We start from the raw sequence: 27,902 nt of genomic DNA on the forward strand, positions 1-27,902 counted from the left end.
TTGACCATATTCTCTTTCTGCTTTGTTCTGTCTATCTGTCTGTTATCTGCGCCTGGATGCCCCTTGGGGTTAAGTTTTGCGCATTATAAATCACCCATTCATTCATTCATTCATTACACTTAAAAATTAGCATTTGAAATTCACTGAAAAAACAATAGGTTTCAGAGATGTTGTAGTTAGAAATTAGCATTTAAAAAAGCTTTGAAATTCACTGAAAAAACCATAGGTTTCAGAGACGTTATAGTTAGAAATTAGCATTTAAAAAACCTTAGAAATTCACAGAAAAAAACATAGGTTTCAGGGGTGTTATAGTTAGCTGGACATTTCACTCATACAAAACCATACAAATTCCTCTGTTATTGTTAGTTCTGCTAACTATAACTCGCGCACCCGCAATGCACTGCTGATGATGTCACATATTACATCATTCATGGTCAGTGACATCACAGATGACATCACTGATGACATCATCCACGTGACAATCTTATACACCTCATCATACACTAGTATAACCTTTCATCACTCACTGTAAAATACAGACTAGTACCATATTTGAAACCATTGACACACCAATACTAGTTACTACATACCCACTCACTGATTCCTAGGTCTACACACACAACTACCCATTCAACAACAAAATCACTTATACATGAAGTCACTAATTAATAGAACACTATCAAATGCACTTACACACATATATAGACATTGACACATCAGCAGTCATCTTAGTTGGTTATGCAGTCATCCTACTCACTCATGAAAAAAATTAATCACCCTTTCATTTACTCACTTACAACCACCAGTGCGCCCTTTGCAATTAAAGGGCGGCCCTCTGGGCGCTGCTTTAAATTGGAATCGCCACTGCGATATTAAATGTTTGTAAATTATAATCCAAAATTTGTTTTCGATAAAACATCTAGATAGATTGTCATTGAAAAATTATTTTTATTTCATATCATTCCATTGCGAATTGTAATGTTGTATATCACATTCAACTTTGTTCGTTATTCAATAAACAAATTTTGGATTATAATTTACAAACATTTAATATCGCAGTGGCGATTCCAATTTAAAGCAGCGCCCAGAGGGCCGCCCTTTAATTGCAAAGGGCGCACTGGTGGTTTTATTTATTTTGAACACCTCTAGGACGATGAGGTGATACCTCTGAGGCATGCTACAATCAATACAGATGCCAGCGCACAGTCTAAAAAACATTTTGAAATTATTTACTCACTTACACAATTATACACACAACACCTCATTCATTCAAACACATAGTAACTCATAGTTAATATGTTAAAAAATCACCATTACAATTATACACTAATTCATATAGTTACTCTCACAATCATTGACTCTTACATATACTTATTTATATACACTAACTCTCACATACAATGCCTTTTATTTTTTTACTTTGTTGAAGATATACAACTAAAACATATATTCGCTCACCAACACACAAATAAATACACTCAGTCACCCAAACAACTGTTTCCACATGCACTCTTAAATCTATACACCTAGTCATCAACCATTCACTCATCTATGCATAGAGTTACACACATCCCATCCAACCACACACAAACTCAGTGTCCCATACAAATACCCACCCAACTAATCAATAACTAATATACACACTCATGTAGTTAGTGACCAACTCATGCAGCATGTTATACAACAACAGACACAGTGATGCACATATTCACATAGTTTAGTTACTAATCCATGTACAGCTTTTAATTACTCACTTAAACAGTCAGACAGCTGCTAATTCCTCCATCCAGACAGTTATATATCCACTCAATCTTCAATACAGATTGGTATATATATAATACATATTTACATTTCAAACTAAACCTCATTCACTGGAAACATATTTAAACTTTACAGAAACACACATTCACTGGATGATGTTATCAGTGATGTCAGCAGTGATGTCATTTGAGATGTCATCAGTGATAGTGATGTCACTGACCATGCCATGAGTGCTGTCAGCAGCACCTGCCGCAATGTTAAAATGAAGATTGCGACTGCCATGGTGGTGGTGGAATCCTAATTTGTGCTGTGGGTCTGCCGCAGGTATGGCGGACGGTCATGGTTTATAACAGGATGGCAGACGGACTCCAGTCCGTCCGCCATCCTGATGAGCCCCTATGTATGATTGCTGCATGGCTGCTTTGCATTCAGTTCTTCCTCATCACTACCTACTTCTATGAGTTGAACCTTTTGTCGATTTGCCAGTTGGCTCCAGTACTATAATGTCTACCTGGATTACCAAGGCAAAATGTTTTCATTTGGCCTCAGTGGAAATACGTTCCAATATAGGGAGGAAAACTGTCTTATAATGAGCCTGAAGTTGTGTTGCCCTTTTTCTAGGGCGGGCTGTGACTGCGATCAGGGGTGGTCGTTTTTGGGGTCTTGAAAAGATTAAAGCAGGCAATGGTGGTGGAACTACTTGACTAAGAGGAGGTTAAATGCAAGTGAGCTGTGCATCCTCTGTGTGACTTTACACACTAACAATTACTGGCTTTTCATCCCTTTCCTCACTTAAAAGACTTTTGGGAAATTTCCTTTACCCTCACCTTCTTGTGGGTGTTCATGGTTGGGTTTCAATCCTTACCTTGATCATCATAAAGGGCGCTTGGAGAAGATGGGGGAGTCCTTGTGAACCTGGAGATCATGACACTGATGTATCCAGTGGAAGAGCAGTCAAACCAACATCCTCCTCTGCAGCAAGCTCAACTTCCTGCTCTGCTCCTTCTTCTGGAAGACCAGGTGTTACATACTTTGGTTCCAATTGTGTACTTTCTGTAAGGAGTCAGTTGGCTGCTGGGATAATTCTAATTGAGACTCACTGGTCTTCATGATTGCAGTCATTGCAGTGCTGAGGGATATAGGCTCAGGTTTTGGTGATGGTGGTGCTGTTGATACAGGGGTGGTCCTCCATCCAGGCTCTTCCTGCCCAATGAAGGTGGTGCAGCAGATACACTGCATTTAAGTCAAACATTAAGAGAGCTTGATGCCAGTGGTGGTAACAGACTTTTTCTTATCATTGGTCTCTTCCTTGGCAGGAACCTTCATCCTTGGGGCTTTTTATTTTATGGGTTAGCATTTAGCACAAACAGAAGCACTTAGCAGAGGACTGGCAGCTTATTCTCAGACTTCTCTCCACCTCAGTATTGTATGTGGAATGATGTCTTGTGAACATGTAGGCAATAGAAATAAAGCAAAGATTCAGTTAGACAATAGAACCAATGTGATACAAGTCATCATCACCATCATTGCTTAACAGTAGTGTACACATGCATAAACTATTTTGTGCTAAACATTACAAAGGAAAAGCAAACTCCAGAGTCCATTGGATTTCCTATGACAGGCACAAATAAACTAAAATAATACAATAATTTAGGGTGCCCATCCAGGGTGGGCCCATGGGAGCACCATGGAAGGTGGTGGGCATGCATAACTCAGAAAAAAATATTAAATATTTGCTATTGCCCATCCAGGACCCCACAAGTACTCTATGGGCAATAGGGAGCAGGCAAAAATCAGATAACATAAATAATTGATAGTGCCACTAGGAACTCTATGAAAGGAAGGCAAACATTGAATACATTAATTACATTATTCCTGATGCTCAACAAGGGCCCATGGGAACCCAGGTGGAGGCGCTGAGGCAGACAAAAATATAATAAATGAATTAAATCATTTCTGGTTCCCTGCAAAGACCCATGGGGACTCTTTGTGACGAAAAGGGGGGAGGCAAAAATCAAATAAATGAATGAAATAATTGATAGCACCCATCCAGGGCCCATGAGGACTTCATGGAAGACAGACAACATTTTAATAAATTAAATAAATAATTGTAAGTGGCCCTCCAGGGCCCATGGGGACTCCATGGGTGGTAAGGGGGGCAGGCAGGCAAAAATTGAATACAAAACAAAAACACTGTACTATAATGAACCACAAGCAGAAATAAATGTATCAGGAAAAATGCATACCAAGTGTTGAGGTTGCTACTGTATGTACAGTAGCTTTCACGTCTCTATGGCATATCTTCCTCTTTCTCCTTGAGTTTCAATCTCAAAAACGGTATGTTCCAATGAGCACTCAACTCAAAAGTTTCATTTTGAGTTGATTCCCCAATCACTCACATTCAACACACTGCTGCTTGCATTTGGATTTGTAATTTTGTGCTAAAAAATTACCTGAACTGTCCTCTTTCTGAAATATTTGTTGACATCCCACTTTAATTGAACTACTGCTCTCATTGGAAGATGCTACTTGCATTTGGATTTGTAGTTTTGCGCAAAGAAATTACCCAAACAGACCTCTTTGGTAAAAAAGCTACCTGAAAAGTTTGCTGTCCGCATTGAAGGAATTTAGAAGGTGACACTTGTGTTCATGCCCAGCTATTTCCCTACATCTCATGTTATGATTTGTACCTTAACTGAGGGGCAGATTTGCTCAGATCAAATCAAAAAGGTAAACTGTGGCTAATCACTTGTGAGGGTATCCTGGCACTAAGGATTCTTCCTGTGGAGGATCAGTCGAACAGTCAGGTTTTGAGTCCTTTCCTGAATTCCAGCACAGCGGGTGATATCTGGAAGTGATGGGGGAGGTTGTTCGAGGACCTGGCTGCAAGGTAGTGGAAGGAATTACCTCCACTGTAGCATAAACATATGCAAGGGGTGTGAGCGAGGAGAAGGGAAACGGTGCGCAGGTGGCTGGAGGGTTAGTGGGATTTCAAGCAGTGGTTGATGTGTTCTGGTCCTTGGTGTGCAGGGCCTTGTATGTGTGGATCAGTATCTTGAAGTGGCATCTCTTCTGAATGGGGAGCCAGTGAAGCTTCCTGAGGTGGGTGGAGATGTGGATCCGCTAGGGAAGGCCGAGGATAAGTCTGGCCTCAGAATTCTGCATGATCTGAAGTCTATTAAGGTGGTGCACTATGATTCATGCATAGAGTGTGTTGCCATAATCCAGCCGTCTGGTGATTAGGGGCCTGGGGATGGTTTCTCTGATGTTGACTGGCAGCCATTTCAAGACCCTGCGGAGCATGCGAAGACTGAAGAAGCAGGTGGAGGAGTCTGCTTTGATCTGGGCTTTCATGAGATTGCTGGCCAAGATGATGCAGAGGTTGTGGGCATGGTCTGTCACGTGGGTGGTGGTTGTAGTTCGGAAGGCCACCTGGTATTGTTCCACGGGGAGGTGTTGGTCCGAAAGATCAGTACTTCCGTTTTGTGTGTGTTGAGTTTCAGGCAGTTGACTGTTATCCAGTCGGCGATGCTCGTCATGTACCTGTGGAATTGGCTCTCATGGTGGAGGGCTGTTCAGAGAGCGAGAGGATGAGCTTGGTGTCGTCGGTGTAGGATATGATGTTTAGTCCATGGGTTCTGACAATGTTGGCCAGGGGGGTCATGCAGGAGTTGAACAGGTTTAGGCTAATGGACAAACCCTGAGGGATGCCGCAGATGATGCTCTTGTGTTCAAAGGTGAAAGGAGGAACGCAGATACTCTGAGTTTTTCCGATGAGGAAGGAGGTGATCCATCTGAGGGCTTCTCCTTGAATTTCTATGTGGTAATTCCTTTTGATAATGGTGTGGTGGAATGCAGTGTTGCATGCTGCTGAGAAGTCAAGGAGGATCAGGGCCACTTTTTCGCCTCAGTCAAGGAGGGCTCTGATGAGATAGTGGCAGGGGTGAGGGGGTCTTGGTGCTGTAGCTGGTGCAGAATCTAGACTGGGAGAGGTACAGAAAATTGCTGTTCTCCGTGAGTTGGCGGTTGCTGGCTTTTTTTTAGGACTTTGGCTGGAAAAGGGAGCAGAGAGATGGGATAGAAGTTCTTGAGTTCGCTGTTGTCGGCGGATCGTTTCTTGAGAAAGGGTATGATTTCAGCATCTTCCCATTCATTGGACAAGGTGGCTGTGGCAATGGATGCGTTGAAGATGGTGGTGAGTTTGTTTACTATCAAGTCACGCAACACAACAATACAACTTACTGTGCTGCATTGCATGACAGGGAGAGAGCAGGAATGTGCCATATGTTAATAGACTGGGGTACTATGTACCAAGACAGGCCCCTTTGAGCCATGGTGCAAAGGTCCTTGCATTACAGCGGGAATGTTTTTGTGCATAAAGGGACATCTTGCTGCACAAAAACAATCCTCTGAGACTTTTTCCTCTTTCTAGGTGTGCTGCAGAATGCAGAACACCTATAAAAAGCGAAAGAGCAAGAAGAAATATACACAGTTCTCCTTGTTACACCTCACATGGGAAGGTGTAGCATTTTGGCACATGCACAAGTTTACTGTTGTTAGTAAATCTGGGAATGTGCTAAAATCCATGAGTGGATGCAGGCGAATACTCATGCTCCACACATGGAACGCCTTCCCAAGGCAAAGTAACTTGAAGCAGTAACTTTCACTGCCTTGTGTTACTCTCGATGTACTAAGCCACAGAGAGCCACCCAATGTGGGTCTGCTTGGCATAGTAAATCTCACTTAAGGACTTGCGTGGCCTTGCCCTCGCATCACATTGCAAGCCCTTAGGAACTTTGGGCCTGAGAGTCTTGTGACATAGCATAAAAGCATAATCGTTGTAATTACGAGTACATTTCATTTCATGAAATTATCAAAACCACGCCGATTATCCTGGTGTATTTCAAATTTCACCTAGGCTAATAGAGCTGAGTCCATTAGAAAGATACACAGTGCAAGTACATCACTACTCATCAGGTTTTATATACAATTCATGACTATTTTTACGAAAGACTGCAAAGCAATCTATGGGCATCAGCTGATAGTGTCTACAATCTGTTGCTAGCAGAGGTATGTTGTGTCAAAGTTGAGTAAGACAATTAGTCCACTATGGTCAGCAGACACAGGCTACTTTGCCTTGGTTTTGAGTGACATATATACTGCTCTATTTCCATTTCGTTATAAACGAGCCAATGGATATATGTTGGTTTTTAGATTAAGAATGTGTAATACTTGCTGGCACATGCACCAACGTAGGCTTTTGCGATTCCTAAATAGCGATTTTTAAGGAATCGCTATTTAGGAATCGCCAAAGCCTATGCATGTAGGAATCGCTATAAAAATAGTGATTCCTAAACATTCCTTAATTGCTACTCGCAAATTGCTAGTCGCAATAAAGGAATGCTGTCCCATTCATTCCTATGGGCCTTGGAGATTGCATGAGCAATTTGCGAGTACCAGTAGGTACTCGCAAATTGCTTATGCAATTTCAAGGGTGCAAGGGTATCAAAATGACACCCTGTTGCACCCCTGAAATTGATTTCTACACATATGTTGCACACATACATGCCCTAAGGGCATGTGTGTGCGCAACATGAAACTTTGAAAAATGCACAAAAGTGCATTTTTCAAAGTTTTTGCAAGTTGAACTTCATGGTAATTTGCTACTCCTATTAGCGAAATCGCTAATTGTTTAACTTTCATGCATTGCATTTAGGGAATCTCAATTTGGGATTCCTTAAGTGCAATCGCAATTTAAGGAATTGCAATTTAGAGATTCTTTAAATTCCGATTTTTGCATTTGGGATGATGCATCCAAAATGCAAAAATTCCAGTGGCAATGGGGCGGATTCTGAGAATCTGTCCGTTTGCGACCGGTTTTTGGTTTGATGCATGGTCTTGGTCTTTTCAAGGTCCAACCTACTTAGTGTTATTGATGTGGATAATGTGTGTTACAGTAGAGTGTTACTTATTTGACAAAATGGATCATCATTAATGTGACACCACTTTTTCATTCCTTTCCTTTGACGTTATCATTTTAATCATGTGTGTTTATTCAATAGCAAACACCCAGAATGCAGTGTTAATTCAAAACTCAGAACCGGAAATGTTTGTCCTGGTGACATGGATTCATTAGTTCTGACTTGTGCTACTGGCAATATTTGATATAATATTGTAGCGGCTCAAAAGAGTTATTATGTGGTATCTGAATATATTAAGAGTGGGTGGACTTACGGGGATATCAATAACTGTCTTGATGATGTCTTTACATGAGCTTGTTCGATTTGTCACCCAAAAGTGATGTTACTCTTTTCAATTGGCTTATGAATAATAACATAATATGAATTGTGTTATTGAGAATGATGTGACAGGGGCTACGGAGTTCCACGCCTCCGAGTAGCCGGCCGTGACCCTTTGACCCATCCCCAGGAATGGCGGAATTGACGCGGACGGTGCTGGACGCGAGGCAGAGTCGCATTTTCTCGGGCTGATTTTTCTCCCGCGAATGAAGGCGGGTAGACCCGGAGGGGCACCACGGCAGTCGGAGCGCTTGAAGTAGATTGCAGCGCCGAGGTGTCATACAGCGGAGGAGTACAGCGGAGGAGTAGAGGCATGGTTTGCGTTTCCCTCGGCGCAGTTCGTGTATTGCTTGGCTACCGTGGAAGAGACCTGGGTCTTGGTCTTGGCGCTTTGTGCTTTGCAGCGAGGGGCTGCAGAACATTTTCTGCTGGGTCCGGTTCGGTGCTCCAAAATCGCTGGGGGCAGTGTGGAGCTGCCTGTCAACTGCTTTCTGTGCCTGCATCATCAATACAGCTGCTGGCACTGTTGAGTTGCTCTGTTTTGATTACAAATCGGTTATAGATTGGAATCATTGGTGACAGTTCAGTAGGTGCAAGCCTTTCATCATCATCGTGACTCCGTACCAGGATATATTTGTAAGTTGGACCGTAATATATTATTCTCTGACTTGTTTAATCCTGCAGGGGAGAGTACAGAGGTGTTCAGGAGTACAGGGGGAGTGACCAGTTATTAAAAAAAAAAGGGGGGGCCATAATGGGCAAACCGCAGAAGGAGGGTGAGGAGCCCTCAAAACTGAATAAAACAGATTTGGCTCCTCGTCTGAATACAAAAACACACCTCGCCCTAGCTAGGAAAGCTGCTCAAAAAGCAGCCAGAAATAAAGATAAAGACAGAAGTAAAGAGAAAAATAAAGAAGAAAATTCCGCAGAATATACTCTTCCTGAATCTTCCGATAACAAAGGACATCTTTCATCTTCCTCGTTAAATGACACAGAGCCTAAAAAAATAGCCACTTTGGATAAATCTCTAACCCCCAAGTCAGCATCACCGTTGGTTACCTCTCCTCTAATAGTCTCAGAGTCTGCATCTCCCGACTTAGAAGGGACGAAAACAACTGATCTGGCAGTATGGGAAATTAAGAAGGATTACCCTCTTTTCGCAAAGAAAACTACTCTAAAATCGTCCATCCATCAGGCTCCGATGGCTCCTATCTTCCAGGAGGAGCCTGCTTCTACTGCGTCATTGAAGGGCGCTGGTTCATCTGGTTTATCTTTGACGTTGCCTCTTGAGCAGAGTCCGGAGTCTTTTCTTGCATCCCCAATACAATCCTCGCAAACTGTGTCAGAGGAGTTGATAGTGAATGGGATTTCGGCCCAGAGCTCCTCCCAAAACCTGAGAGTACAAGAGGGTGTACAGATACCAACAGGAGAGGAAGCTCAGCGGAACATCAATAAAAGCCAAAAAGCTATGAACATAGATCCTAAGGTCGATGAAACAAACTTATCTGGGACTGAAATTAGATATCAAATGGATATCCGTGAAATGTTGAATTTGATACTGGACGAAATACGCGAGATAAAGCATAATCAACAAGTAGAGATAGCTACTCTCCATTCCAGAATGGATAAATTTGAGGAATCGATGTTGGCATTTCCCAATAGACTACAGGAGGCAGAGACTAGGATCTCAGTCCTTGAAGATAAGGTGAATTTGGTAATGGAGGAATCTAGGGAATCAGCCAAGAAGAAGGTCACGCTGGAGCACAAACTTGAAGAACTTGAAAACCACTCGAGAAGGTCAAATCTAAGAATAGTAGGGGTTCCAGAGGGAGTGGAAGGCTCCGATACTATCCAGTGGGTCTCCTCCTTCATTCAACAGAAAGTTCTTCCCGAGTTTGAGGGAGATTTGACAAGGGCTCACCGGGTGCCAGCGCAACGCTTCGCAAATTCCCCTTTTCCTAGAACGATACTTCTAAACTTTGCTGATTTTAGGATCAAAGAAAAGATTTTGTCCAAGGCCTATCAACAACGTCAGTTCCCAATGTCAGAAACAATAAAATGCAGAATTTTCCCAGATATGACTGCGGTGGCTGCCAAAAGGCGCAAAGAGTTTGTTAAGATCCTGCATTTATTTAAGGCCAATGGCGCCCAAGCATCGATTGCTCAGCAATCAAAATTGAAGGTTCTGGTCAAAGGGAAGTTCTATATGTTTTCTGACATTGAAGATGCACATACCCTCCTTAAAGAGATCTCTTCTGGTGCTAATGTTTGAAAAAGAAAAAAAATTTTCTCCAATAGTATGCTTGATCAAACTAAATAACTAGAATGAAGGGGCGGTTCAGGGTTAATGGGTCGCATCAGAGTGTAGCAAGAAGACACCCAAAGAAGATAGAAGAGGGAGGAATGTGGGCTGCGTGGAAGGGGAGGGGGGTTCCACATTCAGAGGGGGGGCGAGGGTGGGGGGGGTAATTGCAGCAAAAAGGAACAAGTACAGCAGGTTGTGTAGTGTGATTTCTATTTGGTACGGAATATGTAGAAGATTTTATAATCTTTTAGATGAAATATAACTCAAGCGTTATCCTGTCCATAAATGCGAATGGTTTGCTTAATAAGCAGAAATATGGAGCTTTACTAAAATGGGTAATAACTCTTAATCCGCAGGTGGTCTTTTTCCAGGAGACACATCTCAAGACAAATACCCCGAAGTTGTTTTTGCCGAGATATTTTTCTCATGGGTTTTTCTCCTCAGCAGGGATAGCCCAAAGGGGAGTTGCGGTGTATTTTGCAAGAAATCTTCCCTGGGAAATCCTTCAGGTTCAGAGAGATTCTAGAGGCAGATGGCTTTGGGTTGTAGCAAAGCTGTTGGGAAAAATTTTCAACTTTCTGAATTACTATGGCCCCATCCTTGATGATATTTCGGGCTTGCTGGAAATCAGTGAGATTCTAAGGGGCACCCCAGGGCAAATCATAGTAGGAGGAGACTTCAATTACATCCAGGATTTGAGGAGGGACACTTTCAACAAGAACAAAAAACAATTAAAACCTAAGACAAAAGGTATATTTGAAGCACTGCTGTCAGAATACCAACTGCGGGATGCTTGGCGTTCTTGGAATCTAGATAAGGAGGCATATACTTGCTATTCTAACAGGTTTCGATCAGCATCCAGAATAGACTTTATTTTAACTTCCAGATCACTTCAAATCACTAGAACTTTGATAGGATGCAACCCCTTTTCGGATCATGGGAGGGTTGAAGTCGAGTTTATGATAGGAGGAATGGAAGGGGAGCGCCCCAGGTGGCAGCTGGATCGCACCCTTCTTCAGAATAAGGATTGGGTTGCAGGGTTCAAAGAGTGGGTGATCGAATTTTTCTCAGTAAATAAAAATTCAGCTGAACCCTTTTCTGTCTGGGGAGCATTTAAAGCAGCCGCTAGGGGTCAGATCATTGCGTTTTCCAGCAATAAGGCAAATGATCGCAAGCGTAAAATATCCGCTCTTCAGAATGCTGCCGAGAGGGAATATGCTCTAAAATGTAATCAGCAGCCGAATCAATGGGAGCAGGCTAAAGCTATTTTAAGGGATTTTTTTACCTTAAAAGAGATAAATAGTTCAAAGGCCTTTCAGCAAAGGGTATATGAAGAGAGTCAATTGGCGGGGAAGCTTTTGGCAGACTCTGTTAGAAAGAAACAAGAGTCATCCTTCATTTTAAAAATTCGAGATCCTCAAGGTGGAGTAGAAACTCAGAGTGAAGGAATTGCTAAGGTATTTCTGGATCATTATGAGAGTATTTACTCCACGGAATACCAGGTGGAGGATATAATGATTCAGGAATATTTTGCTAATATAGAAATTCCCAAAATCTCCAATTCCCGAAGTAATCAAATCAGGGATGAAATAAGCACTATTGAAATCAGTATAGGGGCAACATCGGGAGCAAAGGCTTCCGGACAGGATGGGTTCCCTATCGAATTCTACAAGGTGTTTACTAAGGAACTTGAAGAACCTCTAACAAATCTATTTAATTACATCAGATTAGGTGGAAAGGTCCCCCCAGAATTCAAAGAATCTACAATTATTAGCTTTGTTAAAAAGGAAAATAATCCAGAAGATGTGAACTCCTATAGACCGATCAGTTTACTGAATTCTGATTACAAGTTATTGATGAAAATTTGGCTGCAAAGATTTGTTTTAGCAGCTCAGGAGGTAATCCATCACGATCAGACAGGTTTTATTGCGGGTCGGTATATGGCAGCTAATACGGAATTTCTGATACAGCCTCTAGATTATTTTAATATTAATTCAACAGCTGCGTGTATTTTAATGATTGATGCAGAAAAGGCATTCGATCTAGTTAACTGGTCTGCACTTTTTTTTCCACTGGGTCAATTTGGATTCCCTGCTTCAATTCTACAAATGATAAATAATATCTATGAAGGGGCATCAGTCCAGATAATTATTAATGCTAAACATGCTGGAAAGATTAAAATTAATCGGGGAACAAGGCAAGGATGCCCATTGTCCCCCTTGCTTTTTACTTTTTTTATTGAACCTTTAGTAACAAGAATAAGGAACAATATTGCTATTTTTCCCCCCATCGTCGGGATGTCCAAATTAAAATTGTTCGCCGACGATATTATCCTATATTTGGCTCCTGAAAAAGAAAACATCATAAGTCTTATGAAGGAGCTTAAGGATTATGAAAAAATAGGGGGGTAAAAGGTAAATGAAAAAAAAACGGAAGTTCTTGTTTTAAACACAAGTATAGATTTTCTTCCGATTTATCTTCAGCACCAAGCAGAAAAAAGGGACCCGATTAGATACTTAGGTATTTATGTGACCAGAGAATATGAAAAACTCTTTGCCTTGAATTATACTAAAATGAAGATTAAAATAAGGAATCTGCTGGATCGATGGTGTTTGCTCCCACTGTCATTGATTGGTAGAGTGTCACTAATCAAAATGATTGTATTGCCATTGCTTATATTTTTGTTTAGCAATATTCCAATTAAAGTTAATACTGTTTTTTTTAATGAACTGGAAACTATGTTGCGAGGTTTTATTTGGAATAAAAAAGCTTCAAGAGTCAAGCTATCAGTAGTCCAACTGGCGGTTGATCAAGGTGGTTTGGCTCTCCCCCATTTTAAGACATATTATGATGCAGCCTTTTTTGATATTGTGGCAGGACTATTAAGGAATAGGCACACAAGAGATAATGTTTTCCTAGAAAAAATGATACAGGAAGCAGGTTCTCAAATTCCTATCTTTTTAAAGACCGCTAAGCTCCCCAAGAAATCAAGATATAAGACACTAAAAGTGTATACAGCAAGATTACTGCTCCTTTTTAAAAAGCATGGCTCTAACGGCTAAAATTATTTGAGTTTGTCTGAATGTGCCAAAATGGGTCTTAAGATATCTTTGAATCATCTGAAAGATTGGGTACTTTCCGGGTTTAGGGAATTAAGACATTTATCTGTACAAAATAAGGTAATTAGCTGGCAGGAGATCTTAAATAGAATGAATAATTCCAGGTGACTTATGTTTTTAGAGTATTTACAAATGGTTTATTTTATTAGAAGAGAGATAGGTGGCCTGTTCATCTCTCCTTCTGCGTCGATATCAGCTTTGTACGGGGATAAAAATAAAGGCATAGGATTTTGGTATAAAAAGCTCTACTTTGCTAGTTCTTCTCCTGTAATTGAGAGACATCTAGAGAAAATAAGCCTCTCGACACAATGTGCTCTTACAGATAAGGATTGGGACCTATTGTGCCACCTGGGCAATAAAGCACTCCGGGCGTCCAATTACAAAAGAATGTCTTTTTTATCACGTAGGCTCGCGTATTACACCCCGGAGGCCCTGGAGAGAATGTTCCCAGAAGTTGTGAACAAGTGTTTTAGATGTAAAGCCATGGGACAGGGAGGATGGTGTCATATCTTCTTTTCCTGTCCGAAGTTGTACTCTTTTTGGAAGGGGATATTCGTAGATATGGAGCTGGCAACTGGGAAAGTATTTCTGCCGGAGGCAGAGGTGGCCCTGTTTGGCATATGTAAAGAGAGGAGCAGGTCTGATAAAACAGAAGAAGTATTTATTTTTATTTCTTGTGTAGTTGAACGGTCTTTAATCCTTCAGAATTGGAAATCCGTGGTGATTCCATCACATCTGCAATGGTTCAACAAAATGAGAAGAACATGTAATTTTGAAAGAGCTTATGCAGGTAGGGTAGGAGCCATTGCAAGATTTGAAAGAAATTGGAAATATTTTGAGAATCTAGAATTGCTGAAGGGAGGATGATAAGGAGGGAGAGGGGAATGTGAACTTTTTTTCGCAGAGTTTTTTTTTTTTGTATTATTGCTGCTTTATAATAGCTGTGGTTGCACTTTATTGCAATAATGCACTTTAAAATTGCACTTTATTGGATTATATCTCCTTCGGGAGTAGCACTTTATTGCAGTTTTTGCACTTTGTTGCAGTGATACTGTTCACTAAAAATGTTTTTTTATAAGTTTATTTAATGGTCTCTTTCCCTTTTAATCCTGTCTTTTTAATCTAGTTTTATCTCTTGTAAACTGTCTGGAAATTATCTGATTGTTGAAAAATCTTGATGTGAATAATGTCTTTGTTATTTAATTCTGTACCAATGATTTTATTTTATGAATTCCTACTGCCTTGTTCAATAAAAAAAACTTTAAAAAAAAAGAGAATGATGTGACAGAGTTAGGAAATGGTAGATTGGGATTACATAGTGAATGTAGGAAGTTGGTAAAGACACAAAATAACATACTTTTGTGAATAAATTGTCATTATTGTACACGTGCATGGGGAATAAGGGTGGCAGACTGTGGAGAAGGTGTATTTATTAATGTGAGAGAGCTAGTGTTTGCATCTGCCAGACTCCATTCCACCTGTATTTCCCATGATGCCTTGAGTGTGGAGTATGGACAACACTCTTCCTAGGGCATGACGTTGAGGGGCTTGGAGGCTCACCGCCAGTTGCCAGGGCCTCTTGGCATACCCTGGAACATGAGGGAAAGTACTCACCCTCACAACTCACTCTTCTCAGAGCGGGTGTCCTCCTGTGAATGTCTGATGTTAGAAAGAACATTCACCTTATCCACAATTCTGGCCCATAGTTCCCTTTTCTGACTCATGATTGTTGTCTGCACGAGTGTGCCAAACAACTGAGGCTCAGTCCTAATTATTCCAACATTGATGGGCACATCCACTGCCAGAAATCTCAATTGCCATTGCTGTACTCCATCACAAGAGGCCCCTGTCCCACTCTGACAGCAAACAATTCTAAATATGGCAGGCAGATCAACATGGATGAAGTAGTGTCTGACAAAGTAGGACAGGGGGCAACAATGAACGACTGAAATCCAGCCCCAGGAACTTCCTCCTGAGGTGTGTGTGCATGTGTGTGTGTGTGTGTTTTGTGTATCAGTGTAAAAATAATTGAGCTGGTTTCTGGGGTCTCTCATGTACACTTCATATTCTGAACCATCCCATTGTTGGTACTCTCCGTCACATGCATCCTACAGTATATTTTGTGATGGATGACAGCAATGGGTACATAAAAAACCTCGCTGTGATGAGAGTGTTCATGCTTTTAAATGCATTTTTAAAGAAACTGAATATTGGCTGGTTGGGAAATAATGCTTATTGGGTTATCTGCCTGTACAGTTGTCCAGAGAAATTAATCAAATACATTTCAAAACAAGAGTAAGCCGTCAGTTGCACTTTCTTTCACAGAATTCAAGAACTATTATCTTAATTGACAATGTTGAGTCCTTTTCCTTTCAAACTGGAAAGTACCTTCAGTCCTGGCAACGCATCAAATACGTTCACATTTTTTTACATTTGAGAGAAAAACAGAAATTGAGTAAGGGAATTTGAGAAGAGGCTGCATTCCAGTAGCTTTAAACTCTTCTTGTTCATGTGCTTCTTATGTTTCTTGTGTGTAAGAAAAATAATGTTCAAAAGAAATGGGGTATGCTAATGCATAGTTTCATACCTTGACCCTATAATTGAAATTTGGACAGAATAACCTTGAAAGGTGATTTGGAGAGGCAAGATCAGTTCTCTAACAATAATATATTGAATCATTGGAAATGATATAGTTTTCCTATTAAAAGCACTATGGGGAAGATTTACAAGCCCCTTGCGCTGACAGTACGTCACTTTTTGTGATGCACTGGCAGCGCATTTCTATGCTCCATATTTACAAGGACAGGAAAAGCCACCCTGCCTGGCTTTTCCTATCCTTGTAAATATTGCCCCTTTACAAGCAGCACTTTGCTTGAAAGGGGGTTCCATGGGTGTTGCTGTGGGTGTTACCACACAACACCCATGGAACAAGATACATTTCCAGATTTACGAGAAATCGTAAACCTGGAAATGCATCAGTTTGTCACACCCCCCCATGGGGTGGCGTAGCCAGGCGCAATGAAGAGAAATGCTTTAATTTCTCCTCGTATTTTCCTCTTTCAATGCATGCCCTCCCCTCCCGTACATAATAAAGACCGGTGCAGGGGAGCTCTCGTAAGACCTTGACTCCGGTCTTAGGCATGCACTCTCCCCGCAGCTCCTGCTCACAGTCGCTGCCTGCTGAGTCCCTGGCCCTGGGTGTTCGAGGCTGCTGCCTCCAAGGTTTTGTTCTTGTGTGCTTCTGATTCATGTGACATTACTGCTGCTGTTAATTATTTTCCTCCTGTGCCCGCTATTCCAGCATCTGAATTAGTTTTTGTCTAGTCCGTCCTATTTCTAGTTTGCTCTTCTTTTTGGGCCCTCTATTTCCAGTGCTTCCCCCGTTCCCGCACTGCTGCCCAGGCCCCGTCCCTCTTCCTGCGCCCGTTCTCAGGCCTCCCAACTAAGCCTCCCTCCACTCCCCTACATAATGCAGACCGCTGCATGGTCGTGCCACTCTTTGGTGCTCCTAAGGCAAGCCCATTTGCGCCCGTCCGTGCCTGGATCGCGTCCAGTGCCAGAACCCCTGGCCCCCACGAGTGCCACAACACCCGATGACGCTACGACGCCGACTTCCTCCATGTACTCAATACCAGCCGATCATCAAACTGCTTCCAGGCCAGCCCGACACTCACCCACGGACCCTTCACCTGCCGTGAATGCAGTTTCACCAGCCGCCAAAAACCCACACGCCCCACCCCACCCCCAGAGCAGAACGCAACCACCTCAAATGCATACTACTCAACACCCGCTCCGTCAACAAGCATGCTGTCGAACTGTGGGACCTACTCGACTCAGCCTCCCCGGATGTCGCATTCCTAACAGAGACCTGGTTGCACCCCTACTCGGCACCCGACATTGCCAAGGCCATCCCAGATGGATACAAGATCACAAGAAGGGACCGTACCAACAAACAAGGAGGCGGAATCGCCATCGTCTACAGAAGTACCCTCAGAGTCTCGACCTGCAAAACAGAAACCTCCAGCGCCGCCGAACACTAACACTTTCAGATCCACACCGTGAAAAGTGTCTACAGATGTATTGTAATGCCTTGCGTGAACGGTGCTTGGAGTCTGGTGCGGAGGAGATACTGTCCCTGATGGGTTCTAACAACAAATTAAAATCACCTCCCATTAAGTATGAGCGCAAAATCCGTTCCGCTCGCGGATTTTGCGAATTTTTGGTAAATTCGCGATCCGCGAACTCCCGCGAATTTCCCGAGAATTCACAAATCCGCGTAACTATTTTACGATGGCGCTGGCAAGCTGCCAGCACCATCCTAAAATAGTTACTAAGTTAGCTTCAACAGGAAGCTCTAATACATAAAATAAAGCAGGTGCTCGATTTTATCTATTAGAGCTTCCTGTTGAAGCTAATTTAGTAACTATTTTAGGATGGCGCTGGCAGCTTGCCGGCGCCATCGTAAAATAGTTACAACAGGCCAGGCAGCTCAAATTCAGTGACTCATTCATCAGCCCAAAAACAATCGTGCGCGTCATCGAGGCTGGGCAGGTGTGCCTTCTTCCCAAATCTACCGTCGAAAATCAGCTGTGATGCTGGATAGAGGCCTTTGCATCCTTGACTTTCACGAGCGCAATCCCTTTGCTGTTCCTGTGACCAGGAGCTTCTGTCTCGTCTTCATCTACTGCTCTGATCGGTCTCAGACCTTTTAAACACACAAGAGGCATGTGCACTCGCATGGAAGCCCCGCCCACACACACGCGGTGTGCACCGTCTTCCCGCCATTGACCCACTATGATGGACAGCTCACCCAAGGGACCCCTGCACCCCTCGGGGCGACTGCATAAATCCGCGGATCCGCAAATCCGCAAAATCCGCCGATTTTGCGGATCCACGATCCGCAAATCTGCAAATCCGCGGATCGTGGATCCGCAAAATCCGCCCATGCTTACCTCCCATTATCAATAAAGAAGGATCCAAAGCCAGAAGGCATACCTGTAGCACGTGATAGAATTCAGGCGAGTCCACATTCGGACCATATATGCCCACCAGAGCCACATTATGTCCCATCAAGGAGCCAACTACTATCAACAAGCGGCCCTCCCCATCAGCTACCACCTTGTGCAAAGACAAAGGAACCCTCTTATGGATGAATATTGCCACCCCTCTTGCATAACTGCTATAGTAAGAGAAGTATCTATGGGCTCCCCAGCTTGCCGCCATGGGTGGTGCATCGGATTTGGGTGAGTCTCCTGCATGTAAACTATGTCTATGTTATGTCTAGCAACGTAATTAAGGACCTATCATCTCTTGGGTGTGTTATTCAACCCCCTGACATTCCAAGACATCAGAGAGAGCCCAGAAGGACCGGGCTGCCAGCCTAACTGTGCCATTCGGTCAGCGTTACAACAATCATGAATTTTGCAAATCCAACTCAACGTCATGTACCATTAACCTGTGTAAATAGTTCTGAAAACCTGTGAAAAAACTGCAAATGTCCCCCCTCCCACCACACAGCCGCGCCCTGTCCCTGGCGAGGCGGATCCCATCCCTGCAAACCAACTGACGGTGCAAGTCAAACAAGTTTCTTAATACAGTTATTGCATATACACACGGTAAACATGGCATTTTTAACAAACAAACCTGAGTATTCACCATAAGGCGCAGCAAAGCCACGCCGGCCGGGCAAAACTGAATACTATAATGACGAATGGAAGATATTACAACTATGGTAATTACATAACAGCGCCTTCAAATACAAAAAATGAATCAGCCAGTCCCAGGATTGGAGAAGAGTTCCATACTGGCCCCAGATCTGGTATGCGGGGGGGATGTTGCACATGTAGCTGCCGCCGCTCCATTGTTGTTCTTCTTATACTCAAAACTCCTGTGCCTCAGTCGGAGTATTAAAGATGCGGGATCTGCCATCCACATCCACCTTTAGCCTGGCCGGATAGAGCATACCATGCCTCAGGCCCAGGTTCTTTAAAGTGGCTTTCACTCCGTTAAATTTACGACGTGCATCTTGAACCATAACAGTGAAGTCTGGGAAAAAAGAAAGCTTACTCCCCTGCCATTGGACCTCCCATCGCTCACGGGCCGAACAAAGTGTTGTGTCCCTGTCCCTAAAGTTCATAAGCCTGACGATGATGGGCCTCGGAGGCTGACCGGGCCTGGGGCGAGGTCCCAACGACCTGTGTGCACGTTCCACCACGAACACCTGCGTTAAAGTCTCTCTGCCTAAGAGTTCCGATAGTAGCTGTTCCACGAATATGTCCATTCGACCAGAGGTGGCAGTTTCAGGCACACCAATAATGCGTACATTGTTCCATTGGCTACAGGATTCTAAATCTTCGTTCTTTATCGCAATTTCTTTCAGAATTCATTCCACTCTTTCTAGTCCTTTCTGAGATTGGTTCGCTCCATCTTCTATATCCAAAACCCAAGTCGCCACGACGTCGAGCAGATGGTCATGAGCTTGCACCTTCGTACCCATATCCGCCAGTTGTTTATCCAACGCATCAAATCTGCCATCAAGGGCCCTGAAGCCAGCCCGCATCTCCCTGAGCATTGCCGCAGTGAGTGAGGTAGCATCTTTAGCATCATCCTCGCCCTGAGCCCCATCAGCCGAATCTACATGGTCGCTGGAAGTGGCGTCAGGGACCTTGTCAAACTGCAGCATCCGCTGTTTCGGGTCCTTCCGTCCCAGACTGCACAAGGCTGGCTGCATCCACAAACCCAGGCGAACAGATGGATAGTCGCGCCTCCGACAGTAAGCGTGCAAGCAGAACCTCAAAATGGCTGACGCCTGTCTCGTATTGAACTGCAGGGACTATACCAGCAACGCAGCCAAGAGTACAGGGGGGGATTTATTCAGAGACAGTCAATTGCTCTCAGCAGCCAGTTGGCCTGGGGAAAGCCAAATAGATGTGGCACCAGGTTAGCCCTGCGTCGGTCAAAAGACAAAAAAGATGCCAGGTGAGAGGAGTGCGTTATGCCTCACCAAAGCGCAACATGCATTGTGAATTCCCAAGCGCTACTGCAGGAGCTCCAGGTTCCCCCCTATCAATTCAGCCCAGTCTCAGCAGGTGACAACACGACCAGAAAACAAAGGACCTCTGCGTTGTGTACCCTCAGCAGTAGCTGAGGGTGGGAGGGGCAACTCCTCTCCACCTCAGGAGGAAGCCCACAAATGAGGCCAGGGTCTGTAGGCACCAGAAGAGGAATAGAACAGATGAAGAGGTAGACCCAAGGTATAAGCAGATAATGGGAGACCCTCTGGTGATGGCATGGGAAAAGGTGAATAAAGGCGACTAAAGGTTACTAAAGGTGAACAAAGGAAAGGCAAGGCTGTGAAGAGACAAGAAAAAAGGATATATCATACTCAGAGAAGCTAATGAGGCTGTGAACTAACGGCGAACAAAGGAAAGGCAAGGCTGTGAAGAAGATAAGAAAAAAGGATATATCACAGTCAGAGAAGCTAAAAGAAACAGAAGAGGTCAAAATGGGTAAACCTCTTAAACATGGGAATATTGTGGCCAAAATCGACTCTGCGGTCCGTATTATGGCTAAAATAGCCCAGTTCAGGCTAAGGAGGCTAAAGAGGCAGCCCGGTTGGCTAGTAAGGAGAATACCTCCTACTCATACAGACTTGATAGTACTCTTGAGAGTTCAGAGGAGGACATGCCCCCTACTATTTCTCCAGAACAGGTGGATGAAGCAAACATGAGCACAATTGCAGCTATGCCAGCTACATCCCAGCAGGACAACCGTGTGGCAGAGGGTCGAAAGAAAGGGAAAGAGGCAAAACAATTTGCTCTATTCTTGAAGAAAGATACCTTGCAGTCTTCTTCTCCAAGTTCTAGCCCAGTCCCGAAACTATCCAAAGAGCCTTCAGGAATATCAGCCTCGCCTGTATCCGCAAAAGATCTGGTTTCTAAAAATCAGGAGAAATCTCAATGCAATCCTGAACCTGATCATCGGATAAATTCTGAGGCATATATGGGCCAAGACCTAAGTCATGGTGGGATGACCTCTTTAATTTTATTAAAGGAACCGACAACTCAAAGTGTGAGTCAATTCCATCCACAAGGAATATTAGGAAAAAGCGCGCAGATTAAACAGATCGCTCTAAATATTTCTGCATTCTCGATGACGACTCCCCAAGCTGAGATGCAGCACCAACCTTGTGCACCATTGCAGGATCAGACATCATCAAATGGCTAGATGTCTTCTGAAGAAATAATGGTCAGAAATATGTCTCCTGGTGCTGATACATCTCTAAACGATCCTAGCCTAAGCAGAGAGTCAGCAGGCGAATATCAAGTAGTATTAAAGATATGTTGAACTTAATACTGGATGAAGTTCGCGAGATGAAGAGATCTCAGAAAATTGAAATTGCCTCTCTACACCAACGATTAGGGAAAATCGCCTTCCTATCACACTTCAGGAGGCGGAAGCCAGAATTTCAGTTCTAGCAGACTAGATTATTACGGTAATTGGGGAAGTTAAAGAGACAGTCAAGAACAAGAGCTATTTGGAAAACAAACTCAAGAATCTTGAAAATCATTGTCGGAGGTGCAATCTCCAGATAGTCGGAGTATCTGAAGGCATTGAAGGCTCTCAAACCATGAAATGGGTTAACTCTTTTATCAAGCAAAAGGTTCTTCCGGAATTTGAAGGTGATCTCATTATTACTAAGGCTCATCGTGTCCCAGCCCATCCTTTCACTAATTCTACGATACCGCGGACAATACTGTTACATTTTGCAGACTATCGGGTAAAAGAAAGAATTTTGACAAAAGCACTTCAACAGAGACAGTTTTTAGTAAATGAAACTGCTAAATGTCGTATTTTCTCTGATATGTCTGCTGCCGCTGCACGCAGGAGAAAAGAGTTTGTTAAGATCCTTCATTTATTTAAAGCCAATGGTGCTCAAGCATCAATTGCTCAGCAAACAAAATTGAGAGTTTTGGTCAAGGGCAAGTTCTTTATGTTTTCTGATCTAGATGAAGCCCAGGCACTATTGAAAGAGATTGCGCAAGGCTCTCGGGTCTAAAAAGAAAGGAAAGGTTTAAATATAATATTATTAGATGGAATGGGGAGAGATTTGGTAAGGCTTCCTGAAGGCAAAGTTTAAATTTTGATTTGTTAAATGGCAAAGAAAGGGGTTTTCCTCTCTCTAATGCAAGATGCGCTTGCCAGCACGCTAATTGATGACTGTGTTAAGATATTGTGAAGATATTGTAGTGGGCACGGGGGCTAGATGGATCACTCGGGTGCAATTACAGGACACCCAGGTTAGATGGAAGGGGTGAAATGTGGCCAGCGTAGCTGGTAAGGGTTTTTCCACATTTTGGAGGGTGGGTTCTTTTTTTTCCTAGGAGTGGGATGGGTGGGGTTGGGATTGGGTTTATTGCAGTAAAAAGAGTAAGAGCAAAAAGTACAGATATTACACAATGGAAAGTTCACATTAACTCCACAATTAGAAACCTTGATAGAAACTAATAAATGTAATATCCTATCAGTCAACACTAATGGAATTCTAAATAAACAAAAATACAGCGCCCTTAATAAATGGCTGATATCATTCAATCCCCAACTGGTGTTCTTCCAGGAGACACATTTAAAATCAAAATCTCCTAAACCATTTTTATCCAGGTTTTTTTCTCATGTGTTCTTTGCGTCAGCCGGACTTGCCTTGAGAGGAGTTGCCATCTATTTCTCTAGAAAATTACCCTGGTAAATTTTACAAGTTTATAGGGATCCACAGGGGAGATGGTTATGGGTAGCGGCAATGTTACAAGGGAAGATTATGAATTTTAGAACTTACTATGGTCCGCTTTCGGATGATATTTCCAGTCTGGTCAAAATTAATGAGTTTTTGAGGGGAGCTCCTGGGCAGCTTATTGTAGGAGGGGATTTTAATTTCATAGAGGATTAAAAAAAGACACTTCAAATATAAAATAAAAAAACAACTGAAACAAAACACCCAAAAAATTGTGGCAGCCATTAAGCTAGAATAATAATTAGTAGATCCCTGGCGAAATAACAATCCTGATAAAACAAATTTGATTTGCTATTCGCATAGTTTTTGAACTGCATCTCAAATAGAATTTTTTCTTATATCAAGATCTCTCCAGGTCTCTAAGGTAGATAGTGGGTGTAATCCCTTCTCGGATCATGCAAAAGTCGAGCTCGAGCTTGTACTTGGGGGGGAGAGCAGGCAACGGTCCAGGTGGCAGCTGGACCGTACCCTGCTCCAGCATCAGGATTGGGTGATGGGCTTTAGAGAATGGATCTCTGAATATTTTAAGATCAATGAAAATACTGCGGAGCCTTTCTCTGTGTGGGGCGGGTTCAAGGCGGCAGCTTGCGGTCAAATCATCGCCTATACGGCTGCAAAGGCAAATGTTAGGAGGCTTAAAATAGCCGAGCTACAAACTGCAGTTGAAAAAGAATATGCCCTTCAGCTTCAGCAGTATCCCAACCAACTTGAGCAGGCAAGAACAGCTCTGAGGGACTTTTTTGTGTTGGAAGAGATTTGCAGTTATAAAATGTACCAGCAGAAGATTTTTTAGAGCATTTCCGCCAAGTTTATTCTACAGAATATTTGGTGGGGGAAGAACTGATCCAAGATTATTTTTTTAATGTAGATATTCCTAAACTCTCAGATAACCGGATCAGTCAATTAGGATCTGATATAAATTCCGCTGAAATATTGACTTCTATTAAAGTAACAGCTGGGGCAAAAGCATGTGGACAGGATGGCTTCCTCATTGAGTTTTATTAAAACCTTTTCAAAAGAACTGATTGCACCTTTGAAAAAACTATTTTATTATATCAAACAGGGTGGTTTGGTTCCTGTAACTTTTAAAGAAGCTATAATTGTGTGATTTGTTAAAAAAAATAAAAGTCCTGAGGATGTTAACTCCTATAGGCCCATTAGTCTTTTGAACTCGGACTATAAGATTTTAATGATAGTATTTTTTTTTTAACGTTTTTTATTTGCTGCTCAGGAGGTAATTCATAGGGATCAGACTGGTTTTATAGCAGAGAGATCTATGGCGGCTAATACCGAGTTTTTAATACAAGCCCTGGATTATTTTAATACCAATTTTACTCCGGCATGTATTATAATGGTTGATGCTGAGAAAGCATGTTACCTGGTTAATTGGACAACCCTGTTTTTTGTTCTTAGTCAATTTGGTTTTCCATCCCAGGTCATCGACATGCTACGCAATATTTACCAGGGGGCCTCGTCAAAGGTATCAATTAATGCGAAACAAGCAGGATCTATAAAAATAAATGTTGGGGAATAGACAGGGTTGTCCACTTTCGCCACTGCTTTTTACTTTTTTTATAGCACCATTAGTAATTAAAAATAGAAATAATGCTGCTATCCAAGCCCCATCCCCAGAATGGCTAAACTAAAACTTTTCGCGGATTACATTATTTTATATTTGATGCCTCATAAAGAAAATATGGAAATTGTATTGAGGGAATTTAAGGATTTCGAGCAAATTGGTGGATGTAAAATAAATTTGAATTAAATGGAAGTCCTAGCCCTCAACACTGATTTAAATCTTCTTCCATCTTGTTTGAGGGTTCAAGCCGCTAATCAAAACCCAATGAGATACCTTGGGATATTTGTATTTAGCCAGTACCGCCAGTTTTATCATTTGAATTATATAAGAATGAAAGATAAAACTAAGAGATTTCTGGACCAGTGGCTTTTACTCCCTCTCTCTCTAGTGGGCAGGGTCTCATTAATTAAAATGTCGATATTACCTCTGCTTATATTTCTTTTTAATAATGTTCCTATAAAAATTAACTTGTCTTTTTTTAAAGAAATGGAAACGATGCTTAGAGGATTCGTATGGGGAAAGAAAGTATCGAGGGTCAAGCTGTCAGAAGTGCAATTATCTATCGCTCAGGGGGTCCTAGCTTTGCCTCATTTAAGAACGTATTATGAGGCTGCTTTTTTAGATATACTGGCGGGATTGATAAGATCTGAATGTATTTGAGATAGCTTCTCCTTTGATAAAATGTTACAAGAAATTGGTTCTCCAAACTTTCCCCAAAAACTTGATGTAAGACCTTAAAGGAGTATTCTTTTAGACTTCAGTCTTTTTTTTTTAAACGGGTTCCTCTGGTATGCAATATCTGATATTAAGAGAGTGTACTAGCCTTGGCCTCCAATTTAGAGAAAGCCATCTAACAAATTGGGAAAACTGTGGGCTACGGGAGGGAAGACATTTTGTTATTCAAAACAAGGTGATTTCCTGGCAAGATGTGATGACAAGGTCTGAGAACCCTAGGAGACCCATATTTTGTGAATAATTGCAAGTTCTTTACTTTTTAAAAATTATTAATGGCCTTTTTGATATTTCAAATGAACTTGTAGTAGACCTTTATGGGGCTAAAGTCAACGTCATAGGGAACTGGTATAGGTATAGGTTGCTACATCGCCAGGGACAAGTACCATTGATAGAAAGTCATCTGGGTAAAATAGGCCACGAGACACAATGTATTTTCTCCTTTAAGGACTGGGAAACCCTATGCCACCTAGGAAGTAAATCCCTGCACGCGGCCAATTTTAAAAGGATGGCATTTCTATCACGATGGCTCGCTTACTGGACTCTGGAAGCCTTGGGGAAAAGATATCCGGAGGTTGAAAATAAGTGTTTTAGATGCCAGGCCAACGGTTTGGGCGGGTGGCACCATATTTTTTTTACCTGTCCGCGGCTAGAGCCCTTTTGGGAGGCAATTTTTGCGGATATAGAGCTGGCAATCCGGAAGAGAATTCAGCCCGAGGTTGAGGCTGTTTTGTTTGGTTTATGTAAAGATAGAATGATGTTAACCAAGGTTGAAGAAGTTTTTTTGTTTATTTCTTGTACCGTAGCCCGCTCTTTAACCGCATGCGCGCTAGCGGTTTTCCCGCTGCGCGCTGCGATTTTGAAAAACCCGAGTTACATGACGAGCTCAGCTCGTCATCAGCATAGCGCAGGTTACGCTCATGACGAGCTGAGCTCGTCTTGAGCGTAGAAGGTGTTAATCCTTCAGAATTGGAAATCCCGTGATGTTCCCTCTCAGTTGAAGTGGTTCAATAAAATGAAAAAAGGACTCGAAACTTTGAAAAAGCATATGCAAGTCGGGTGGGAGCCATTAAGGAATTTGAAAAAAAATGGAAGTATTTTAGTAACTTAGAAAAGTTAAAGGAGGGAAATGAACACGTGATACTGATGTTGAAATTGTAGCAGTTTTTGTGACTAAGAGCACTAGCACTTTCTATCTGTGGTTGCACTTTAGAAGCATTAGCACTTTTCTTGGCTGTTGCACTTTGTTATATTTGCACATTTTTTGGCTGCTGCACTTTATTGCAGGTTTTTGCACATTGTCTTTTTCTTAAATTATTGAGGATGTCATTGGCTACTACAGTTATATCGTTTTAATCGTGTTATGTAAAGAAGAAGCTCTTTATTAATTTTTTGAAAAGGTTTCAATAATATTTTTTTTATTGCAAAATGTATATCATGTACCTAATGCTCTGCTCAATTAAAAAACAAAAAAAAGTCAACTCAAGTAAACTTTATTTGGCCAATATTGGCCATAAACCACATTTACACACACCAAGAGTAAAAAGATAACAACTATACAAAACATAGTATTATGTAGGGGTCGCTGGGACCTAAGATATATTAGCCTTAATGAGACAGAACTAGTTTAAGTGCATTCTATACAGCACTGGCAAATAATTAAAACAATGCCTGCTAAAATATGACATTTCTAAGACCAATTCAGTGCCTGTTCAAATCTTTTCCTTCACAGTAAGGATCCTGTTAAAAGACTCGCAATTCCAATGTTTTAAGAGTGGTAAGATATATTTTATCCGGAGATCATAATAAAATCCAAAGAAAAACATAAAATGTAAAAGGTCTAGGTCCGAAAAATCATCACAAGAGCAAGGCTTTAGGGCCCCCAGCCTTTCCAAAACCCTTGGCGACCGTGAGACCCCAGTGACTGCAATTAAACCTAAATCTAGTTAAAAGAAAGCAGTGGTGTAAATATTTAATGTAAGACCAAAAGGGTTGTTCTAGGGTCCCAGGACTCAATATTTAGGATTGTCTTATCGTAGGCTTATTGAATTCACTATTTTCACTTTCCACCATCCTCCTGGTAGAAATTGCCTTTTAATGTCTTTCAGCTCTCCAGGGTGCATCTGTCTGGGATGTGTAAAGAGCTCAGGGTGCCCTATATTCGCTAGCTGCTGTGATATGTAACCTAGTCAAGGAACGTCAGCGGCCATATCGAGCCTCATACAATCTTCTAAGACAAATTGGTTCAAGGTAGGAGTGGGGCCAGAAAATATTGGTACCACTGTATTAAAGGGGCCACTGCCATGTGATCAGAAATGTA

The sequence above is a fragment of the Lissotriton helveticus genome, chromosome 5_1, assembly GCF_964261635.1.
Source record: "Lissotriton helveticus chromosome 5_1, aLisHel1.1, whole genome shotgun sequence".
Taxonomy (NCBI): Eukaryota; Metazoa; Chordata; class Amphibia; order Caudata; family Salamandridae; genus Lissotriton; species Lissotriton helveticus.